The sequence below is a fragment of the Megalops cyprinoides genome, chromosome 20 (assembly GCF_013368585.1).
Source record: "Megalops cyprinoides isolate fMegCyp1 chromosome 20, fMegCyp1.pri, whole genome shotgun sequence".
NCBI classification, from domain to species: Eukaryota; Metazoa; Chordata; class Actinopteri; order Elopiformes; family Megalopidae; genus Megalops; species Megalops cyprinoides.
This window is the reverse complement of record NC_050602.1, coordinates 9146872-9161528: the sequence shown is the minus strand read 5'-3', so window position 1 is coordinate 9161528 and position 14657 is coordinate 9146872.

Sequence of the window (14657 nt, the reverse complement as noted above, 5' to 3'; positions counted from 1 at the left end):
GTTTCGTATTACCTGCCTCCTGAGAGAACACGAGTTTGGACCCATGTGTTCTGACCCGGGCACTGAGTTTAGATGTGCCTACTCAGCACTGGTGTAGTGATTAATTGACATATTAGAGTTTTTTTTTTTTGGGGGGGTGGGGGGAGGGGGGGGGGAGTTGGGGGAGTACAGTTAGGGAAGCATGCAAACCTCCAGATATGCTGTATACTGTGCTATACCTACCCCACTGAGAGCAGCATCGCCTCCTCACATTTTTCACACAATGTTCCTATCGAGTGCATTCTCCACAGGTTCTGCGGCCTGCTTTATTATTGTGTTTAAAGCATGTCCTCGCTGTATCGGCTGTAAAAAGGGGTTAGTGAAGTGCAAGCAGCCTCTTGTTTGGAGTCCTTAGCTGATAGTCTGTTGTTCATGAAGCCAGATCCTTACAAGTCCCCCTGATCTCAGGGGACTCCCTGTTGTAAGGCAGGAGAAAAAAAAAATCAATCAGTTCTGAAGTTAAGGATACAGCCCACCTCATTCAGTATGTACATAATAATATGTGGTGATGTTTGTCACCAATGCCTGATGTGTAGAGTTTAGTCATTTAGAAATGAAAGCATAATAGAAAAATATAATGCACACACATTATAGTGAAAGTTTAAATGGTATGCAAATTAATTTTAAAATGAATAACACATTTAATTACAAAATTACACCTCAAAATACACATTTTCTGAATGATCTGTTTGAGTCGGTTTCTTCATTGGTTTATTATCTCCTCTTTCTTTTTCCTTTAGTGCCTTCATTTCCCTCCCTGACAATGAAACTGATGGGCCTTTTATGACCAGCTATCTGGCCCCTGACCATAACTTAATGGAAAATGTTTTGTATGCCTGTGAGGAGTTTTGGTGAGTTACATAATGGGGGCAATAATGTAGTCCATGCTTGAAAAGTAGATATATTATTTAAAATATTTTCTGGCTTTTGGATAAGTTTTTTAGATAATCTATCCTGTAGAGATTGGACAATAACTGATTTTTTTATGGAGGCTAATCCATTAGTGCTCAAAATTGTGCAATTGGGTATGTTGTACAAATAGGACCACAGAGTTGCATTAACACTAAAGGTTACACAAAATAGTCCTGTTGCTTAAATAGGATCATTTGCATCTCTTTTGGGCCAAATTCAGTCTAACCACTGAGGGTCATTTCTGGATTATCGCCATATGATCATCAAGTTAAGGTCACCACACCATTAAGTGCTTTGAGTGTTCCTGTGTGGTAAAAGCTGACAATGAAGGAATAAGGAATAATTTCTTGTGTCTATGATCCAGCTGCCTGGTGTGCTCATGGGATGGTTATCCCCAAAGCACCGATCTATGAAATGTTGCTTCAGCAATCACAGAGCTGGGTGAACCAGTTAAAAGGGAGAAACAACAGTTGCCCCCAGCATTTGAGCACAGTCTACAGCAGGACAGCTAGAGGCTGCCAGTGTTCTCCAAACTGGATGCAAACTCAGGATTTTGGCAAATCACCCTGACAAAAAAAAAACTGCAACACTGACAAAGTGCAATATACACCAGTTTCTGGAAGCCTTGGCTGAGGATTAGAGGGAGATGCGTGCCTGATGGATCAGTGACACAAGCAGAGCATGAAAAAGACTTCAGCATACGGGAATTGCATTGAATGAGCTGTGGTTTTACAAAGGACAGCATGGAGATTTCAATTGTGCGTGCAGGAGACTTGATTGGTGTCACCACCATGCAAGAGCCGACTAACACCAGCAAGTTCAGATGGCACATGGGAGGGATGAGCCACCCAGCAAAAACTCCTATCTTACCTGGTGGAGAGAAAAAAGCCCATTGAGGGAATTATCGGAGAAAATATATGAGGACTTGGACCAGTACCCAGCAGAAAGTGTTAAAGGTAATCAAAGGAGAAACAAACACACCCCCAGAACTTCCTCTTCACCGTTGATATTGTTTGAGCCAACTGGCCCCATTTACGCAACCTGGACGCTGTTATCAAGCGCAGGCCCTAATCCCTGGCACTATTATCAAAAGGACTGTCTGAAAACATTTTGGTGTTTTAACAGCGCATGTGGGCTTGAATTACTTTTTTTATAAGGAGAGGGTGTGACAAAGGTGTATCTATGCACTATCCAATCAGGACATCAGCCACATTACCACATAAAGAGTCTTTGACCCAGTGCCAGGGCGATGCATTACTTACACAGTGGAAGACGTGTCTGATTATTGAAGGCTCAAGCAAGAGCCCTTCACACCTCTCTTGGGTGAGAATGAAGCTCCTCATAGTGCTCACCCGCAAAGAGTGTGGAGGGTTTTGGAGCAATCCTGACAGGAATTACATTTGAATGGTTCACTGGCTCTCAGCAGAACACTTGAGTATTCTGTCTCAGATTTTTCGAAATATTCACCAGTATAAAATTCTTTTGCTAACATTAAAATAACAAGACTGAGCGTGTGATTGAGATTCATTTAAAGCAACAGAAAAAATGAACTGAATGAACTGCAAAACTGAATTTCATTCATTTTTACCAAGCAGCTGTACATTATTATCCTGCTAACATTCAGGAGATTGGGAGACGTGTCAATGCAAAGCCAAAGGAAAGACATTTAAGTTTGTAAAAGAGGAGGCAGGGAGATAACACTCCGGGCATTCTGCACTCTCCATAGCTACACATGCAGCACAGTCCGTGGCAGTATCAGTGACCAATGTGCACATTACACAAGTCATGCTGCTTCCCAGCTGAAAATGGACATCCCTGCTGACTGAGGAAATTAGAAGATTTGTAAGTAAATGTTGGGATGACATCACAAGGAGGCAATCTGAATGACTGGCAGTGAGTTCAAGGAGGTTTATTCATGGGACTGTACAGAATTAAAATGCATGGGAAGCTGGCCTGCTGGATCTTTGGCTTAACGCAGAGACCAGTCTGTCAGGGAGGCCGCAGGTCAATGTGGCCGTAAGACTGCACAGCAAGGCTTGACCGTACACCATCTGGAGCAGAAGGAGCCGGTCCTGGCCATAGGACAAGGTCAATGGAACCCTGTATCCCACCAGGGAGGAGGGTCATCGAGGCCGGACAGAAAACCCTCAGACATAGACCTGGACAGGTTTCTGCTGGAGGAGGAGGAGAGGAGAAAGAAGTATAATGAGGGAGAAGAGGCGGCATGGTGGTAGGTAAATAGCCAATTTAAAAGGTCTGATCTGGACTGGTTCAGGGAAGGTAGGTATGGATATAGGAATTTTCCCTCAGAACTATTTGCTATTAGTCAGCTTTCATTTCTTGTGCAGCTTGTTCTTTTGATTTGAGGATTACTGACTGTAAACATCATGGGTCCATTTCCTTTCACAGGAAAAAAAGAGGACATTCCTGTCACTTCTGATTACCTCTCTCTCTGGCAGAAAGGTATACTTTACTTAACGAAGAAGGTAAAACAGCGGCTAATGAACTGGTAGCGGTATTTTTGTGAAAGAGTGGTGTGCAGTGGACCATTCATTCACATTGGCGGTGTAATTCTGAACCCTTGCTGTTCAAACAAATGAACAAAATGAGAGCCACCCTGTATAATTCACAATCTGGTGTATTCGTCTAAAGCACTTTAAAGCATGAACAGAGTATTAGTCGGTATGTTGGCTGTGTTTGTGGAGGAAATCCAACAGCAGCTGGGACGGGCCACTTCCTTTTGTCTTGGGAGTATAGCAGGAGTGTGCAGGCGTCTGCAGGTAGCATGCCATATGAAGTCTTTTCTGATAACGAAATGTCTCTACTGACTGATGTAATCGTATTGCCAAAACATTGCTGGGGATCAGTATTTATCTGCATATGTGCAGAGGATAGAAAGGTTACTTAAGGTAAAGAAGTGAGACTGGGATACGCACTATGACAATGCTCTAGGGAGACATAGCTTTACCACAGATATTCTATTATGACCAGATATTCAGCTCTGGAGTCTCTTCTATCTTCCACCAGAAGGTTCTGCTTGGTAACAGGAGGTTCTGGTGCCAACTGCCTGTTCTGACAATGTGTGTACTGTTTTAGAAAACATACCTTCCAGAATGTTCATAATGAGCCAGCAAAATCAGACCACTAGTAATTTCAACAATGGCAGAGACAAAATTGATCAGTGTTATGCACACCAATATGGTCCACATATGAAATTAAATCTGTGGCTCTACTATGATTTTTAATCATAATCCAGATGTATGACAAAAAGTGAGCTGATGTAGTCACAGGATTTTCAGGTAGTGTTTATCAGGTGAACTTCAATGTGGAAGCTGTGTTCCAAGTGGTTGATGATGGCAGTTTTTTTTTTGGGGGGGGGGGGGGGGGTTATTAAATTAAAGCTCACGCTCTACTGTCAGAATAATTGCACATTGCCCAAGCATTACACTTAAAAGGACGCACCTCTGCTAACATTTTCAGGAAAAAAGAAAGGTTTGTCATCTGTAGTGAAAAAATGTAAGGGTCCTTTCAAAATCGTCTAGCAGATGTTCTGTATGAAGTTTAATGTTGTCATGGAAAATATTATTCAGTAGTGTCAGCGGAAGTATTGTGCTTTGAATAGATTAAAGTCTTTCCCCAAGCGAAGCAGCTCTAACAAAACTGGAGACTGAGGAAGCATTAAACCAGTGGTTGTCAGTGATGATAATGATCCTTTAAGCTCACAAACAGTTCAAAAAAAAAAAAAAAAAAAAAAAAGTTATCCAAAAGAAGGATCAGCATTTTCTGTCAGGTTAAGTAACCTTCCTGTAAGCCATTAACCTGTCACCTGCACCGGCATCTCAGAGTGTCACTGCTGAAAAGCTCAAATGTGCTGGAGACAAAAATCATTGTAAGGGAGATACGTATATGCAGACCAGGAGAATTCCATGGGCAGTTTCGACCAAGGACCATTAGACCATTAGAGGTCATGGGGTAAAATATACCACACAATGCTGTGAGCACTAAGCCTGATTTCCACCCAGCCTTAGGTATTCAACAGTGTCAGCCAACAAATAAAGTGTGCACGCTCTGATATAACACAAACTAGCAAAATGTATGTGCTTTTTAGCATCGAGACCAGATTTGTCACAAAAGGAATGCTGTTCTTCTGAATTTAACTGGCCGAATCAAGTGATCAATGACCACCACCCTTTCAAGTCAATAGATGGTCTCCATAAACATACAAACGTCTGCCTCTCTTCTGCCCTCAGTTCATGAACAGTCAGATTCATTTCATAAAGCTTCTCTCACTTGTAAAGTTTCCAGGATGTAAATTTCGTGCTACTGTGCTCAGCCACTACATCAGCTGGAAAGAGAACTCTGCAGTCATTCTTCCACAATGAGGCCACATCAATCCCAGGATGCCTTGCTTTGCCCTTTTAAAATCAGGGGCAGAGTAAGGATGATTCTAAATAAGAATAACAAAAATAATATTTTTTTTTTCCATAATTCCCAATTATATGCTTATAATTAGGAAATGAGCATTATTAGACCCGATGCTTTGGTGGTGAAGCATTCCTGTAACATATACTGACAGATAAAAGTCAATAGTCATTTATCTGGTAAATGTGGGGAAAATCCTTCAATACAAAGTAATGAGAAAATTAATTTTTTTTTGATTAACAGTTAAAGTAATGAGAAAATTATTGAATTGCACAGATGATATTATGCAATTTCCAAAAAAAAAGAATGCACATTAAACTTGATTTTGGTTACAACAAGGTGTATGAAAGTATGAACTGATTTATAACTGATTTATTTATAATGAACTGATACTGATATACTGATAAACAGCACTAACAATCTTGTTTATTAATTTCCTGCTACAAAGTAGAAATATATCAAAGACAACAACCAACGCAACCAGTTTCAGTTTGATCCAATTCCCATATGGATCTTGCAATGAGAAACCAAATGAGCAAAAAAAGGAATGGACTTTGATCCATGAAATAATGTCACCCTCCTCTCCATTTCCACTGGAAAATGAAAGTAACTGGGAACTGCATATACATGCTGTGATCACATGCACAGGGAGAGCTTACCTCCAATTTACAACAGCTTTTCAATGGCTCTTCTGTCAAGGAACAGCTGCTTTTTTGAGCTTTTAACAGTAGCGTGCAATACCCTGCACATAATTAGCGCAGGTTCCAGCCAATCAGAGGGGAATTACCAATGAACCTCATTTACAAAGTCTCCTCGTTGTTACATGAACATCCCAGAAATGTACACAAATGCAATAAATTGACACGTATCTATACTTCATAAAACACTGTGCTACAGGTCTCTTTTAATTGCAGATTTGACCCATGGTGACTAGTGAGTGAATCCTGCATAAGCCCTTACAACCTTTTGTGCCCATTTTAACCAATGAAGAATCCTTTCACTAGAATAGGAAATTTCAAGATGTCTGAAATTAATTTTAAGGGTATTCATTAGCAAGAAATTTCACCACGATATGACAGGGAAGCAGGTCTGCTGAGATCTTTGGCTTCCCTTGGGTCCAGTCCTCTGGGGAGGCAAGTACACCAACGTGCTGAGAGGTTCCCCAAGTGAACCTCCACTCCTGTGTCAGAGTAATGTGCTCACAGTGGATGCAGGTCTTTTAGGGGAAGCAAGAATGTCAGTGTGGTTGTAGGAGATAAGGTCCATGAGCAGGTGGCAGTTCACATACATCATTTGCTGGTTTGGAGAGTAGGCGTGGATGAGCTTCAGTTATTAAACTTCCATTTACAATCAAGTGTGTAGAACGCTGTACCACCTGGCAACATGGCACAGTTGGCATTCTCGTGTTACAGTGGACTTACGGAGCATGCTGAAGAAGTCACGTTTTTGCACTTGATCACTGGAGCTGGAAGGCCCGTCTGTAGCTCGAACGTACAGAAAAAGCACTAAGGTAATTAGAGCTATCCCATTAGCTCGCATTGCACTTTACCGCACACCCTCATATCCTACAAACAGTTTTTAATTGCCTCTCTGTAGAATAACTTCCACTGAAGTCCGTTATCAGTGGCTGAGGGCTCATCTGTTTGAGGGAAATTACCTCAAAGCGCGCACCAAAAACCATATGCTCTTATAACTAATCGGCCATCGGGATGGCCGCGCCTGCATCGCACACAACCTCAAAAGACATCTATGAAGGTTCCTGGAAAACTTGAGAAAAGAAAAAAGAAAGGAAGCGTTTTGTGGGTGATGCTGAACTAATGACAGGCTGTCTGCAGCGGTTCTGGCAGATGTGCTCTCCACAGGGCAACCAAATTAAACAGGAGCGTTCCGTCAGTGGGGGGCTGAGCGCTACGCAGCAGCTCACAATGCAAACATTTGCTCTGCACGGAGCGGCTTTGTACAGGTGCCGCACGCTCCGTGCCCCGGTGGCCAGACTCACACTGCGTGGGAGGCCGTGCCCGCTCGCCCCCCTCCCCCGAGAGATCGGTTTAATGGCCCCCGAGACGTTTCGCCGGGTCAAATCAATGCGCCTTTTTTCTTCCTACATGAAACCGCACCGTTATTTGTGTGCACGTGTGTCTTTGTGTGGGGTTGGACTTTTTTTCTGTTGCCGCGATTTGATGTTTTCGATCAATACGTCAGTTTGACTTCCGTTGTAGGCGAGTGCAAAGCCTGTTTTTTTTTTTTTTTTTTTTGCCAGATGATGGACACGGTTAAACGGTATTCAATTTACGGACACTCTCTGCAGAGTCATTTCACTCATTGCATGGCACAGGGTGTAATCAGGATCTGCAGTGAAAGGGGCTATCAAATCAAATGCTTTCAACAGTATGGGAGTATGTTTAGTTCCACGACAATGGCAGTTAATCACAAGACTAAAAGATATCACGGCTAATGGTGATGGTGTACACAGCTGATGACAAGTCTCTGGTTTGGACTAGTGGAATTAGCCTCTACATGACAGTTATGACAGTTATGGCTTTTTTGTTATTTGTTTTTTTGTTGTTTTTATTTATTGAAGAAATAGTTTTTGTGGATACCTGTGGGTTGCAGAAAAAAAGACTTCACATAAGTACCTCATAAACAGTACTGTAGCAGTGGGAGAGGATGAAAATGTTTGTGAAAATTATAAACCCTGGCACAATGCTGTTTGGTTGCATATCGTTGCAAAGCATGCTGGGATTGTTGTGCACTCAACACATGTGCCCCTTGATACTGTCACAACTCTAGATTGGGGTCTCACCATTTTTCCCAGTTTGAGGAGAGTGTTGCAATGTTGTTAATTAGTCCTTGGTGCTCACATTACCTCTATTTGCAGACAATTCTGAATGTTATATCACTATGCAATTAAAAGAAAACAAATATTCATCTACTACTTACACTATAATATTATATCACTATACTATACCCTTGTTTTAGTGTAGTGTTTCACCTAGGAAAATGTCCAAAGCACTGTTACTCATGCTTTTTAGTGAATATTAAATGCCAGGTCAAAATTAGGTTAAATGACAGTAACAGTCTCAGAAAAATGATGAATTTCTTCTGCTCTGGGGAATGATGTCACATCTAGACGTTTGAATAACATTTAAACTGTTTTGACTACTAGATAATTGCAAAATAATTCTCCAAGAAAAACTGTCCAAACAATGACCAATTTACATGACATGCAATTTTCCCATTAATTTTCAAAAACCTGGTTGACAGCAGGAACCATTTTTAATGTTTTTATTTTAATCAGATGTGATGTCCTTATAGAATACTCTTGATTTAGAAGAAGGGATGTATGTGATGGCTGGTGAATGATATAGCTTGTTGATCATGATGGTTTTAAAACAGATGTAGTGCATGACAAAATAGTAATGTCTCACTGACAAGTCTCAAGTCTCTGTGTGCAGCACCTATTGTCCTGTAGGCATGATTTAGTTCAACAGTGCAAGCTCATTTGAGAGCGTTGAAGTGATGTTGGAGGTTCGTGCAAACTTTATATTCCAGTTTTCCAAGGAAACCAGACAGTTTCAGTCCCAATGAAAGCAAAAAAGGAAAATAAAAAATATTAATAATAAAAACAGGGAGCCTGAAAATATTTAAAAGGTGAAATATTAGTGAATGTTCTGATTCACCACCATTTCAAAAGCATCTGCAGTTGAGCTGACAACACTACTGCAGTGAAATGCTATTCAAGCTCTTTCAGGCCAACTGAGACCATTGGTTTACAGATGCGTGTTTTCACTTGTATGGCTGTCAGATCACAATTGTTCTGGCATCATGTGGCAGATGCAAGTTCAAAAACCAGAGCAAAATTAAATGAACCTGAAATTTCTTAGTGAATAAATGTGATAAGCTGTAATTCTTGTTGTGAAGACTGGACGGTTGTAATAGGTCAATTCAGAATAATTTTGGAATCATGGTTGCAGTTGAGGAAACTCAACATGTATGTCCAGAAGACCTAAAATTAACCCGTGATTCTATCTGGAATTGAGTTACGTAGTTTATCAGGAAAACCAAAGCACAAATAGGCTTGTGAAATCCATGTGCACAAAAGATTTACTGAATGCATGAAGTAATAAAGAACCATAACATGCAGAGAGGGAAAAACATTGAATGGAGCTCATGGCAAAGGGAGTTAGATCCTGTAGGGAAAGGATCTACCAGCAGCAACAGAACTGGCATAACAACAACTGAAAAAACTTCACCAGCATTCTGTTTGTGATCTGGGATTATATTGCCCCCAAACACTGGATGAAAGATTTAGTGTTAAATCTGGAGGGCTACAGTGTCTTTGCCTCCTAAGCCTTTCAGTGCTTTTTTCAACCTATTACTGTCTGCAAGTTAAAACCAGAGGTGCACACATCAAAAGATTGTCAGAAACTTCTTTCATAAACATCCAACACTTCTGAGAAGAAAGGATTTAGATGTTTGTGTATACTCCCTTCAGTGGTGAATGGTGGTGTTCTGTTGCCGACTTTTACATACCAACAGGGGTACAGGAGAAGAACCGCCATTCATTGTTAATGAATGTTTAATAACTGAAGTCAAATGAGGGCAAGAAATCTTTATAAGCAAGCCATCTCTCCATAAGAAATAAAATCTAGCAAAGGATGCTGATGCTGCTGCTGCTGCTGCTGCTGCTGATGATGATGATGATGATGATGAACAACAATATTTGTTCCTGTTGCATCATCTGTTTGCATACTCCACCTCTTGCTCCTTTCTTCCCACTGTCTTCATCCTCCAGAGGGGGGAAACTGGGGGTCTCTCACAGCAATCCCACGGTCATGTTCACCTGCTGCCTCTCTGATAGACAAATGCTTCCCATGCATTTTAATTCAGTACATTTATAATAGTTAACCTCCTTCAGTTCAATGCCTGTCATTCGGGAATATCTCTGTCCTGATGAAAGGCTATTAATAAGTTCAATAGGATATTGTCCATTGTTAATCATTTTTATGGGCAACATAAAAATGATTAATGATAATGTGCATATTGTAAAGATTAAAACACAAAATGGACAACAGATGATTACATTTACATTTTGTCAGCAGATTTTGTCATTTTGTTTAGCAGATGCATTCATTCAGACAGCAAGATGCATCTAATAAAGTCTAATAATGACAGTACATGCAGGACCCAAGTGACCACATGCATCAGCCCCTCATGCAGTGAGAAGACATCCAGTTATATTTGGTATGGGCTATAATTTGGCTGAAGGCACAAGCTGATGTAGTGATGTGGTGAGGCATGCTTTTTCCCTTCTGAGTGTTTTTTAGTGTTTGTTTGTTGGTCAGCAATCAAGCTGTGTGTGCAGAGCTACTCTAGGCAGATGTGCTAGAGAACCATTTTTAGAACATATTTATTATAGTTTATACAAAAAAAAACCCTTTTTGTTTTCCAACTCACTACTGCCCCAGGCTTTCTGAGACCATATATGCCCTCACAGGGTCCCACCCCTGGCTACACCGCAATGCATTGAATAATTCAGTGTGATTAGCATACCAAGTTTAAAATAGCATGACGGGACGCAAACTTGACTGAAAAAGCTTGTGCTAAAATCGACAAACAAATCTGGCATGCAGGCCAGGGCACGCTGCCATTGCATAAGCCATGTTTACCCCCTGACAGAACAGGTTCTGATGCAGCCCAGGGTGGTAGTTTTGTCTCAGCACCACGCCGTCATTAGACCAAACAACTGGCACTCACCATTCAAGTAGGTAGGCACAATGTCAGTCAAGCTCTGTATTTACAAGCCCCGCACAAATTGCAAATAAACGCTGTCACAACCCAACTCGAATGCTGTTATTACCAATTTGAATGGTCAATGCCTGTAATTTTGTTCGACTTGCACTCTGAAAAGAAGTGGAGCCGGTGAGAGCGACCTTCTGAGCTCCAAACATGAGTTAAAAACAAGTATCAGTCAAATCAAAAGAACCTGTCAGAAAGCAAGGGTACATCCAGGACATGAAAGGACATGCAGGGAATATGATAGTAAAGGGTACAGCTAGCTGCCTTCACAGTGTTCTTGTGGAGAGTTATTGTCTATTTTCTATTTTGGTACTGTAGTGCATGTGAGGTGTCTGGCTTTGAATAAGACTGTGTCTTACTGGACACGGGCTGGGTTCAGTTGTTTGCTGGTTATAGTCCATATTTGAAAACATAAGCCTCAGCTGAAAACATGTCTCTTACTATAATATTTCTGAATGCACTTGCCAATAAGTGTACACTTCAAATGACTTGTCATTTTCTAAGATAAGTGAGATCACTTCAACTAATATCACTGTTTGAGCATAGAGAGTCAAGACAGCTTAAAATGGAGTATTTTTGTCCTAATAAGATAATAACATCATTTATGTGGGAAAATAAATGTAAAACATATTGCTATTGCTCATCCTATAAATACTGGCCAATCTCATACTTTCTAAGTACGCTGATGTTCCATCTCACAGCACAGATGTTCTATGTATGGACCAGACATGCATCTCCCTACACTTCACATTGACAGTTCTGTCCCATTTTTAAAACTATAAGATTTGTGATTAGCCAGCTCTTCATGAACATTGTTGAAGGTGCATGGTCTAAAACAAAGCATTCATACATAGCAACACAGACAAACCTGAACCTCCAAGACAAGGAAGGAAGCAGTAAGGACATAAGGAACACTGGAGTTCAATATCTGGTCATGATATAGAATATCTGTGCCTAGCTGGCTTAGAGCTGCTGCTGCTAGTAGGCACTCTACACTCTCAGAAGCAGAATTCAATGAACCAAAATGCAACAGTCCACATAAATCCAATTCAATATACTTTATTGGCATAAAGTACAGCATTGCACACATTGCCAGTGCTTACAGAAAAATAAATTGCAAGAAAACTAGTGAACATAACACATCATTACCCAGCATGAATGATCTATAAAGGTATTGAGTGGTTCTGCAGCAAGGTTCTAAACCAATGCAATGGCAGCAGTTACACTTGCCTCATTAGGCTTGCACTGTGTACCAGTAATGTGACCATGACGGATCTTTAGCATTACAGTGGTATTTGTTTCAGAAATTTCATCTTATATAGGATATAGATTCTATTTTCTAATTTGTAATTATTCACGGCAACTAAATAAATGAGGTATGAGCTTGCATTTTCTGACTAAAGCTAGTAACTGAAGAGCAATCTAAGTATATCGACTTCACATCTGGCATACACATAACTAAAAACAAAACAAAATACGCTTTACACAAGAAGTGCTCCACAAATAAGAAGACAAGGTGGAAAAGGATAACAAATAAAAATCCACATTAACAGCTATCGTTTAACCTTGAGTGCCCCCTGGCCTATGCAGTGATAGGAGATCAATGCACGCAGCGCAGGCATTTTGCATAGGCTCAACTCCGTGCCACACACACGTACGCACAGAACCAAAAGTGTGCTCTCACACATCCTGATAAATGCCCTGAACACGGTTACAATTTTCAGGGTGGCTGTAGATAAGCCGGCACAACCACTGTGGGCAGTCCATGCTATTGTAACACCAGGCAGAGCCACAAATGATTCACATTGTAAGCAATCATGTTACAGAGCAATGGTTTTATACAGTTTTGATCCTGAAGGACGGACGGCTGGATCGATAAGAATGGTGGTGGTGGTTGTGGTGGGGGGGGGGGTTGGGGGGTGGGGGGTGGGGGGGCAACAGATGACAGCCCTGGAAGCCAGGCATTTGATTGAATCTCTCAGAGTCATGCAACTTCTGTGAATCTGCCAACTCACTTTCATAGCTAATGTCCAATACATCAAACAGTGATTCATTTGATTCTTGGAAAACAAACAAAAAGAAATTCAAGCCAGACTGAGGGGTACAGGATGGTGAACCGAAATATTAATCAAAATAAATCCTGCCTGTTGCTCCTCTCCCAAGGTGCTTTTATTCCATAAAAAAACATGCTAAATTAACATTGCTAAATTATGATGCCCTTCATGATGTCCTTTCTGTGGTGATTAATTTAAAGAGGTTGACAGGAGGGAAGATTACATCTACAGTACCTACCAAACTAAAATCCATTCGGGTATGAGCATATGCATGTAGCCATCATATAAAGCTATTTACGAATAAATAGTAGAATGAAACTGTTTTCGTAATGTCTTTTTGATTTAATGTTTAGCTATTTTTCAGTGCAACCTGCATTTTGGTCTGTATGATTTATTGACACATTTAGTGCAATTGATTAATGACTGATTTTTCCCTGCTGGTTCCACACAGATAAAGTCTGAGGAAAAGAAGTCCAAATTATAGCATCTGTTTCTTAAAAAAGGAAAGAAACAAGGGAGAACAACTATTGAGTTATGCAGTGTATACAAAAGAGCTTTTGCAGGAAAAGGTACTGTGTTTTGCTGCAAAATCAGCAGTACATTTATGGGCGAGAGTTTGATTCTGGTTATTTATTCATGATCCCCCTAACATGTTCACTTATGATGTCATAACCAGGCATGTGCACTCTGTGATTTTGCACTTAAGGGGTCATTGTGTCTGGAAAAAATATGGCTATAAACTATTAATATGTATTTACATTTTTTCCGTTGTTTTACTGCCCCTATTTAATGAAGGGTTTGAAGGAATATGTAGGGCACTGTGTATATGTACACACATACACACATTCATACGCACACACACACGAATATGGACAGGGTGAGATCCTCTGCATGCATACATGTGAGAGACACTGAAGCTTGACAAAGTCAGTACCCTGCCTCAGGCAAGCAGTACTACCACAATTAATAAGCATTCGGGAGATGCTTACTTTATGACAATACCGGCATGTGGCAGCCAAATATTTTCTGCTTCCTTAGCATTAAATTGTTAATCTATCTGTCCTCTCTCGCAGCTGCCTTACTGTGAAGTATGCCAAGCTAAGTATATTACATTAGATTCCCTCAACACATTAGCACATGTGAGAACATTTGATGTTCTGTACTTATGAACCTGAACCTCATTACATGGCTTGATTACCACTGAGATTTTGGTACAGCATTAATGACCCTTTTCTTTTTTGCTAGTCCTGTGTAGCAAAATATTACACCTCGTTAGGTAATGCTTAGTTACGCTAGCTTGCTTCATTCATTACCTTCAAAGAAGAAAGGAATAAGCATAATTACTAAATTAATGACTAGCACAACATTAAGTACCACAACTTTCTGTTAACTGCATGCTATCAGTCAATGCTGTTAAAAAAATGTCTGAAG